Here is a 10098-nt window from a genome sequence, read left to right on the forward strand (position 1 = left end):
TCCTTGCTGTCCTGCAGTGACCACCACAACCCCTTTCACACAGAAGGGTTGGGCTATCCCCCAAAACGACATGCCAAGTCCTAGCCTCCAGTAAACAGAAACGCGGCCTTACGTGGAAGTGAGGGTGGCCCCAGTCTCACCACGTCTCAGCTTAGTGTCATGTTTCACGATGTTGAGTCAGAAACAGCAGAGAAGAGGAGGGTGGGGAGGTGGACTCTGCTTCCTCTCGCCCAGCCTGCGAATCCTGGGGACACCCAAGCATCCCCCGTCCTGGCCCATTGGGAGGCTGCACCCCCCAACTGGGACCCCCGTCCCATCATACACAACACAGCTGGTGCTGCCCTCTCAGAGAGCCCTGGAGGACCAAGGGGACACAAGCAGCCAGCCTCAGGATCTGGCAGGGTCTGAACAGGAAGACATCACATGGTCCCAGAAGGCCCCCATCTTTGATTTTTTTTTTTTTTTTTTTGAGACGGAGTCTCGCTCTGTCGCTCGGGCTGGAGTGCAGTGGCCGGATCTCAGCTCACTGCAAGCTCCGCCTCCCGGGTTTACGCCATTCTCCTGCCTCAGCCTCCCGAGTAGCTGGGACTACAGGCGCCAGCCACCTCGCCCGGCTAGCTTTTTTTTGTATTTTTTAGGAGAGACAGGGTTTCACCGTGTTAGCCAGGATGGTCTCGAACTCCTGACCTCGTGATCCGCCCATCTCGGCCTCCCAAAGTGCTGGGATTACAGGCTTGAGCCACCGCGCCCGGCCCCATCTTTGATTTTTATAAATCGGCCAAATGGCAGAAAATGTTGCCTCCCCAGGCACACGGTGTCTCCTCTTGCCTCCCCTCATTTCAACAGCAGGAGATAGACACAGACCACCCGCCTGGCCAGGTCTCTGACCCCCATGGTCTCCCGTGAAAACTGGGCACGTGGCTCACCCAGGGACCTAGGGGGGCACCAAGGCAAACACACGCCCAGCTCACCTAAAACTTTCCCACACACTCCGCCACAATGCCCCCACGGCCCCACCTGGAGGGTCTCCAGCAAAACTCCCACAGCCCCTCCCTCCGAGATGCTCCAGAGCAGGTGACACCTCCCTTCCAGAGGCCAGGCCCCGCCTGACGCCGGCTGGAGGGAGGCAGTGGGGACGGGTGCTGGTGGCCTCTGGGGCAGAGAAGGCGCCTTTGTGTTCGGTGGGCGGCAGCGGATTTAGGTCAGGCCAGCCGGGGAAGACCCGTCCGTTCCGACATGGAAGGAGGCTTTGGCTGTTTCTAAGCGCACCCCCTCCTGTCTTCGGGGGGGTCTTGGGCAATTTTCCCTGAAAAGCGGACAGTGCTCATCTCCTAGAGTCTGAGATTTGGGAAAGAATGCCTTCTTCAGATGTCGCTGTAACATTCAAGCTCTCCGACATTGCTGAGCTCTCTTTTGCTACTTAAAAATAAACACTCGGCCGGGCGCGGTGGCTCACACCTGTAATCCCAACACTTTGGGAGGCTGAGGTGGGCGGATCATGAGGTCAGGAGATCAAGACCATCCTGGCTAACATGGCGAAACCCCTTCTCTACTACAAGTACAAAAAATCAGCCAAGCGTGGTGGCGGGCGCCTGTAGTCCCAGCTACTCGGGAGGCTGAGGCAGGAGGAGAATGGCGTGAACCCGGGTGGCGGAGCTTGCAGTGAGCCGAGATCACGCCACTGCACTCCAGCCTGGGCGACAGAGTGAGATTCCATCTCAAAAAAAATAAAATAGGCCGGGCGCGGTGGCTCAAGCCTGTAATCCCAGCACTTTGGGAGGCCGAGACGGGCGGATCACGAGGTCAGGAGATCGAGACCATCCTGGCTAACACAGCGAAACCCCGTCTCTACTAAAAAATACAAAAAACTAGCCGGGCGTGGTGGTGGGCGCCTGTAGTCCCAGCTGCTCGGGAGGCTGAGGCAGGAGAATGGCGTGAACCCGGGAGGCGGAGCTTGCAGTGAGCTGAGATCCGGCCACTGCACTCCAGCCTGGGCGACAGAGCGAGACTCCGTCTCAAAAAAAAAAAAAAAAAAAAAAAAAATTAAATAAATAAATAAATAAATAAGTAAAAACATTGATTTTTTTGTGGTCCTGAAAGGTCAGGGCCACCTGGATGATCCTGCGGGGCTGGGGCCTGTCGGTCACTCTATGGACACTGGATGCCCCCGGCCTCTGAACTTGCTGTGGCAAAGGTCATGGGCAGCACATCCATCCGTCTGTCCCACTGCCCGTGCTCGTCACAGGGTGCAAGATCTGGCCCTGTGCCTGACAAGGTAGTGGGGACACCAGGCACATGCAGGACCCCTGGCTTTCTAAACGGCGTGGGGATCAGGACAGCAGAGTCTCTGATGTCCTGCAGGCCAGAGAAAAACATCGGGCCCGAGGACGGGAGAAACCAGGTCCCTGGAAGGAGGGAGTGGTCGCTGCTGTGCAGAGATCCAGTCCCCAAAACCCGGCAGGGGACACAAACAGTGCAGGTGCTGTAGACGGTGGTCAGCGGCTCCTCAGATGGTCCAACCCGGAGTGACCGTGTGACCAGCGGTTCCACCGCTAGACATCCGCCCGAGAACAATCATGAGGCCATGCGGGAACCGGACACAGATGCTCGCAGCCGCCACACGCAGATGCCATGCAAACATCCATCACGGAAATATGCGCGTGGCCACCCACACACCGGAACACGACTCAGCCACGAACAGGAGCGAGGCTCGGATGCAGGCCACGGCGCGGATGCGCCGAGGACATCATGCTCAGTGAGAGACGCCAAACACACAAGGCCTCGGCCTCTGTGATTCCACCCCAGAAGATCCCTAGAACCCTCAGAGTCACAGAGACAGAAAGTAGGATGGGGGTGCCAGGGGCTGGAGAGGGCAGGGGAGTGAACGTTTCACGAGGACAGTGTCTCAATCTGGGAAGGTGGGGAGGTTCTGGAAAGGACAGTGTGGAAGGCTGGCTGCTGAAGGGACTGGGACTCCCTTTGCAGGTGATAAGAACGCTCTGGAATAAGAGGTGGTGGCTGCACACACACAGGAGCCTTGACCACGGCGGGTCTGAACTGACAGGTCCACTCGGACACGGATTTTTCCCAATAAAGGCTGCCCTGAGGGTGCCGGCCTCTCCTGGCTCCCTTCCACTCTGCCACCCGAGACAGCGAGACCCACCCTCCCCTCCTCAGCCCTCAACGTGAACACGAGGACAGAGGCTTGCATGAGCGTCACTTCCACTGCGTGGAGAGCAAACAGGGTTTATCTTCTTTACGCTTTTCTCAACACGTTCTGGTGTCCAGCTTCCCTCACTATGAGAACACAGCACCTAACACAATACAAGAGGGGTGTGAGCGTGGACCACGTGTCCTCCCAAGGCCTCCGGTCACCAGCAGGCTGTGGGCAGCGGAGTCTGGAGGACTCGAAAGCTATACGAGGGTATTATACTGCATGAGGGGCTGGAGCCCTAAACCCCACCCTGCTCAAGGGTCAGCTGTATAAAAATCACTTATGTGCACACATCGCTGAATTCTACCGAATGTGGATTATGTTTTGACCAAAAAAAGTGGCTCATGCTCTGAGGACCATACCCAAATGAGGCTGGTAAGAGAACAGTGAGCTGGGTCAGTGTGATGGGATCGTTAATTTTTCTTTTTTTTGAGAGGGAGTCTCGCTCTGTCGCCCAGGCTGGAGTGCAGTGGCCGGATCTCAGCTCACTGCAAGCTCTGCCTCCTGGGTTCACGCCATTCTCCTGCCTCAGCCTCCCAAGTAGCTGGGACTACAGGCATCCGCCACTACGCCTGGCTAATTTTTTGTATTTTTAGTAGAGACGGGGTTTCATATTGTTGGCCAGGCTGGTCTCGATCTCCTGACCTCGTGATCTGCCCGCCTTGGCCTCCCAAAGCGCTGGGATTACAGGCGTGAGCCACCGCATCCGGCCAGGATGGTTAATTTCAAGAAACGCGGCAAGCCCGGCTCTGGCCAGCACCCCGGGGATGAGAGGGGGCAGGACGGGGCCAGGGGCAGCAGCCTCCCAGAATGGCCCCCTCGGCGAAGGATCAAGTCTGAGCCTGGGGCCGGGCCGTCCCCTGAAGCCACACCTCCTGTTCACAGGGCCAGGGTTTAACCAACTCTTCTGGGGTCCCGGCCCATGAAGCTTTCAGAGGAACCAGGGCTGTGCACCCACAGGAAGGAGAGGCCAGCGCCCAGGCACAAGGAGGACGAGCTGACTCATGGGGGCCCGATCACGTTACCACACACCCACAGCCCAGGTCCCCGGGCGAGGTCCGAGGGGCAGCGGAGGTCCCTGACCACTTCCAACAGGACAGCCATGGTACACCCAGGACTCAGGCAGCGAAACCCACACAGCACCCCTCTCCGCAGCGTACAGGCCTGACCAGCGTGATGGCACGGCATGGACACACTTGTGCGGACACTGCCAGTGCACACGCACACCACTCCTGCGGCCACAAGCCCCGGCCCAGCCCACCTGCAGGCTCTAGGGCTCTGGCTGGATCCCCCTCAGCGCACCCACCCTCAGAGGAACTCAAAGGCCCACCCAGCAAGTCAGAGGCAGACGCGGGCCAGTCACTGTCCTCATGCTGGTCCCGTCCTGGGAACTGCCCGCAGGCAGAGCCTGGGCATCGGCGCCAGCTGCCCGGCCCCAGGACCACTGGAGCAGAAGCCTGAGGGGCACGGCTGCCGCAGACGGGACAAGCCCTTGCACACTTGCCATTTTTCTTGGGGACGGAGGTCAGACGGGAAGGGGCAGAGGTCATTGCAGATGACATGAGCATCCTGGAGTCACCGGGGAAACAAAGTCCCTAAGGAGGGCGGGTCCCACCGGCAACACAGCCCACAGCACCATGGCCAAGGGGGCAGGACCGGCCATGAGGCCTCACAGGCGGGGACTCTGTCCACGAATCCAGACCAGGACTTGGGGCGCCTCACTCCGGAGGGTGAAAGTTCCCAGATAACTGAGAGATTACCTTGAAGCACAACCTTCTTCAAGGATCCAAAGGGCAATCACGAGTCCACGAAACATCACTGGAGACAACAAAAAACCTCTCAGGTTTCCTCTGCCTTTTACATAGCGACAGGGCCGGGCGCAAGGCTCACGCCTGTCATCCCAGCTATGTGGGAGGCTGAGGCGGGCGGATCACCTGAGGTCAGGAGTTCAAGACCAGCTTGGCCAACATGGAGAAACCCCGTCTCTACTAAAAATACAAAAACTAGTCGGGCGTGGTGGCGGTTCCCAGCTACTCAGGAGGCTGATGTGGGACAATCACTTGAACACAGAAGGCAGAGGCGGCAGTGAGCCAAGATCGCGCCACTGCACTCCAGCCTGGGCTATGGAATGAGACTCCACCTCAAAAAAATAAATAAATAGGCCAGGCGCGGTGGCTCACAAGGTCAGGAGTTTGAGACCAGCCTGACCAACATGGTGAAACCCCGCCTCTACTAAAACAATACAAAAAAATTAGCCGGGTGTGGTGGTGCACGTCATCTCAGATACTCAGGAGGTTGAGGCAGGAGAATCGCTTGAACCCAGGAGGCAGAGGTTGCAGTGAGCTGAGATCGTGCCACTGCACTCCAGCCTGGGCAACAGAGCGAGACTCCATCTCTAAATAAATAAATGAATAAATAGCGATGGGCCCGCCCTGGTCTGGGACCCCGAGCCTCATTCTGGTGGTCCTAGCCCCTCACTTTGAGCCCTCGCTGAGGTGGCACAAAGGGGCACCCCCCACCCCGCCAGGCCAGTCCAGTTCCTGGACAGACCCATCCAGGAGACGGCTGCATCCACGTGCCAGTCACAGGGGCAGCACAGTACCCTGGACCCAGAGCCGGTAGAGAGGATGGGGAAGGTGGTGAGGCCCATCCTCTGCCCGCAGGGCCACCACCCCTCGCTGTCACTGCTCCCACTGGCACAGCGGGTAACCAGAGGAGCACAGGTGTGGGAGTCAGTAACCACCACTTCCTCCTCTACCCAAGGAGGCCAAGTAGGCCTCGACTTCCTCATCTGTAAAATGGGCGCTCCACCCACTTCCCGGGAAGCCCCACAGCACTGGCCCCATGAGAACTCCAGAACGAGGAAGAGGCAGACGCGGAGCCTCCCAACGTGGGGAGCCTCCAGACTGCAGGCCTCACTCAGACGGCCTTGCCCAGAGGCCGCCAACCAACAGGTTCTCTCGCGTGGCTGCCAGCGGAGCATCCGCAGATCTGTGGGGTGCGGGGAGGCGGACCCGGCATGCCTGACACCAGAGCTCAATACAGCACGCGCGCAGCCACCAAGCCCTAGCTGGACACGGGACTTGAGGCTGACCTGAGGACAAAGCCCACAGCTGCCCGCCACCACCGCGACACTAACCAGAACTCGGGCCAGGGCCTCCTTCACGTGGGCCCTGGGTCCTCTCCAGGTTCAGAGAAAGTCAGCCAGCCCCACACGCTGGCCTGCCCACTGCCACCCGAGGCCGGCAGCCCCTGCCAGGCTGTGACCGGCCCTAGGCCTCAACAGCACCCAGAGCGCTGCCTCCACCCACCACCTGCCCTCCGCCAGGCCTCAGTCAAGGCCTTGACGGACCATGAGCCCCCGGGGGCCTGGGGCAGCTCGATGGCAATACAGAAAGGAGGCAACATCACTCCAGATACCCCAGGGCAACCCCGACTGTCCCTAAGCTCAGCTTCGGTCTGTCCCACTGGCTCTGCAGACACATCTGCCTCTCGGGCGTGCACTGACCCCCCCACCAGTCCCCACAGACACAGTGCCCCCCCACCGTGCCTGGCACACCAACAGGACTACCCCAATCCCCAAATTAATGGCTGGTGTACTGGCTTCCCCTAAGCTTGGGATGAGCAACAGGAACTTTCAATTAAAAAAACCCTCACCTACTTCCTTTGTAGTCCAGAGTAATTACTGTATCATTAAAAAGGAAGAGAAGAAAAAAAGAAGAAACCCGAATCAGCAATTCCACAAAATCCATCTGCACCAAGTGCTGCACCATCGCAGGCCGTCCTGCAAACGGCCTGGCTCCTGGACCTGCCCAGAGTCCAGGCAAAGAGGCGCTGATCCCTCATCCTCTTCAGAGGAACTAGTCAGGATCAAATCAGACAGGAAGCCCCTTTACACACAAGGAGGTCCGACCGCACTGCAGGCATAGTAAATGCAGACACTACAGGCCAGTTGGGGTTTTGCCTCCCACCGGGGTGAAGGGAACATAGACAGCTCCTCTGACATTTCACCCCATTTGCCCGCCGCACAGTCCTGCAGAACATAGGGCTGGCCTCTCACCCCCAGACCTGGCCCTTCCACTGGGACCCTGTCCAGACCCCACTCCCCTGCATGCAGGTCTCCAGTTCCCTCCCATCTGTGCAGGAGCGGCTCTCAGAGCTCACCGTGGGGGACTGAGCAAAACATTCTGGGCCCTAGAGACGTCAAGGCAGGCGTGCGCGTGCCTGCACACACTCCCGGGGACTGCGTGCCTGGGAAACTCATCAGTCAGCCCGGCCCAGAGCGTTTCGTTCTGGTGGAGACACAGGGGAAAACAAAACAAAGTACCGGTGACAACCGCGAACTTCCCCCTTTCAAACCTCGGGGCCCTGGCACACAGTCTGTCCTCTGCACAGAGGCACCCCAGGCTGGGCTGGGCTGTGCAGGGCAGAGTAGCCCGGGGTGCTTCCATCCCCAGCTGCCACCCACCCCCCCAGTCCCCTCCCTAATCTGAGCTCCGTCCCGCGGCGGGACGCCTGGGTTTTCCCTCCAGATGGGAGCCTGTGTACCTTCCTGCTCAGCTCCCACACCCACGAACTACCAGGGCCTCCGGGAACCAGGAAACACCAAGGAGGCTCCAGCATGTCCTGGGGTGGGGAGGCAGAGCCCCACCACATGGCCGTGTGAACGGCCCCGGAGCCCTGGGCCACACGGTGGAGCATAACGGAGAGAAGATGCTGGACTCCACCTACACAGACAACCCTCCGGCCCGCTTCCTACACACAATGCCATCCGGAGGCCACAGGAATAAGAACCAGATGTCCCAAAGCCATTCTGGCTCCAGACGCAACAGTCCCCGAATGTCCTCTCAGCCCCCCACGACCCCCAATGGGAAAGTCTTCCCCTAAGAAAGTTGGGAGAGAGAAGCCAGGAGGGGATGGGGATCTGTGAGGCCACCGCAGGCCTGTTCAGACATCTCACCCTCCCTCCCTGATCCGTGCGTTTCCGGAAAACAAAGCCGGTGGCCACAGCGGAAGGGGGAGGGGGCAGCGAGCCCAGCCGGGAGTTCCCAGGCAGAGCCGCAACAGGTCCCTGCGGATCAGACCACCTTCCTATCCCCACCATTCCCCTGCTCTCCCCCCCTCAAGAGCTTTAGGACCACAAAGTGAGGACTGGGACACAGCTGCGTGGGGAGGGGCCAGGCCAAGACAGGAGTAGGCGATGGGGCCAGGTGGGCAGGGGCCTGCGGACCAGAACGCGGGGAGGCCTAAGGGACACAGGAGAGTGGGCGGTGGGCTTGAGCACTGGGTGGGGAAAGCAAGCGGGAGGTGGGGTAGGGACTAAAAGCTCAGCGGAGGGCAAGGGAGTTGGAGCACGGCAGTCACCGGGATGCACAGTGGGGAGTCACTAGAGCGGCGGAAGCAGGGTCTGGAGTGTGAGGGTCACTGGGGCGGCAGACTCCTGAGTGTGGAGGTCAGCGTGGGGCTGTGTCTGGAGATCCTGAGCGCCGGTTCAGTGGGGTGGGGGGCGCTGGGGTCCCGAGTGAAGGGTCAGCGAGGTGTTGCGGTGGTGGGGTCCTGAGTGTGGGGGGTCAGCGTGGGAGGCGCTGGGGTCCGGAGTGCGGGGTCGGCAGGGCGCAGGGGGGCAGTGAATCCTGAGTGTGGGGGCGGGGGCGCAAGGGGTCACTGGAGGCGCCGACGGCCAGGGTGCAGGGGGTGTGGGGGCCGGGGCGGGCGCGCGCGTCGTTACCTTGGCTCCGCCGTGGCCGGGCCCGCGGGCAGCGTCTGGGCGGCCGGCCCGGCCTCAGCAGCGCAGCGCGGACCCCCGCTCCGGACCCAGCGCCCGCTCGCGCTCCGGCTCCGGTGCCCGCTCGGGCCCCCGCTCCGGCTCCCGCGCCGCCTGGGCCGGCCTCCGCATGTTCGGGACGGGAAGCGCCCGGCTCGCCGCGCTCCGCCGCGCCCGCTCCGGGGCCCGCGCGCCTTACGCCGCCAGCGTCGGCCAGCGGGGGGCGGCGGCCATACGCGCCCCACTGCGCAGCCGCGGCCGGGGCGCCGGGGGCGCGCGCCGCCGACATCACAGCGCGGGGCGGGGCCAACGCCCAGCCGGGCGTCTCTCGCGCCGCTTTGCGACAACGGATGGCGCCGCGCGACGGCCACCGCGCTTTGCGGCCGCTACGAGGCCGCTGGCCCGCTGACCGCGGGGGACACCGAAAGCGCGTGGCCGCGGGGACGCACGCGGGCAGCGAAGGGAGTCGGTGTCCACACCCTCCCGGGGGCGGAGCTTCCGCCGCCCGCCCCTCCCCGCCCGCTGTTGCCATGGCGACGCGTGGCTGGTCGCCCTGGCTCCGCCCGCCACCTTGTGTGTTACGTCACAGTCTCGCCACCTGACGTCACGGACAGGCGGCGCCGCGGGGCGTTCCGTGCGTGGGGGCGCGGGGAGGCGGCGAGTTGCGCGCGCGAGGCCGTGAGGTTTCCGGGGCAGGCGATGGAAGAGGCGGCTGGCCAGGAAATGAGCTGGTTAAGGGCAAGAGGGTTTTTCCATCTGACTTTCCTGTGCCAGGAGGGGAAAAAGTTCTAGAATAACTGCTCCGTGTCCAGGGGAAGAAAAGCGGTGGCTTGGGTGCCCCAGGGTCCTCCTCCACCGTGACATCAGCAAGGAGCAGACAGGAAGAGGCCCCGGGCCCGCGGCCGGCAGCTGGTCAAGTGCACTGCGGGGTCTGCCATGCCTAGCACGGGCCGCTCCCCTGGGGCTCTGCGCGTGGAGCCGACTCTGCTTACGCTGCCTGCCTTCCGGCCTGCACCGAGCAAGAAACGTGGGGAGGGGACCCACAGGCCAAGGCCCCGCACAGTGAGGCCCTGTTCCACCCCATGACGGGGCCTGGAAGGGAGCGGGCAGCTGCAGAAGT

General features: G+C 61.6%; 1 protein-coding gene across 4 annotated transcripts in view; it reads right to left on the reverse strand.

Moving 5' to 3' along the window:
* CSNK1G2 (casein kinase 1 gamma 2) overlaps positions 1-9189 on the reverse strand; it is a 39697-nt gene extending 30508 nt beyond the window's left edge. For 2 of the 4 annotated variants that reach the window (XR_004434334.1, XM_033199709.1), the window contains exon 1: positions 8943-9075. The gene's annotated coding sequence lies outside the window, so the exon portion shown is untranslated. Of the gene's footprint in view, positions 1-7378; positions 7508-8942 lie in introns of those variants that run through there. The other 2 variants (XM_033199712.1, XM_033199710.1) reach the window with 2 other exon arrangements.
* Between the last annotated feature and the right edge of the window lie 909 nt (positions 9190-10098).

Source organism: Trachypithecus francoisi, unplaced genomic scaffold, assembly GCF_009764315.1.
Source record: "Trachypithecus francoisi isolate TF-2019V2 unplaced genomic scaffold, Tfra_2.0 Lachesis_group5, whole genome shotgun sequence".
NCBI classification, from domain to species: Eukaryota; Metazoa; Chordata; class Mammalia; order Primates; family Cercopithecidae; genus Trachypithecus; species Trachypithecus francoisi.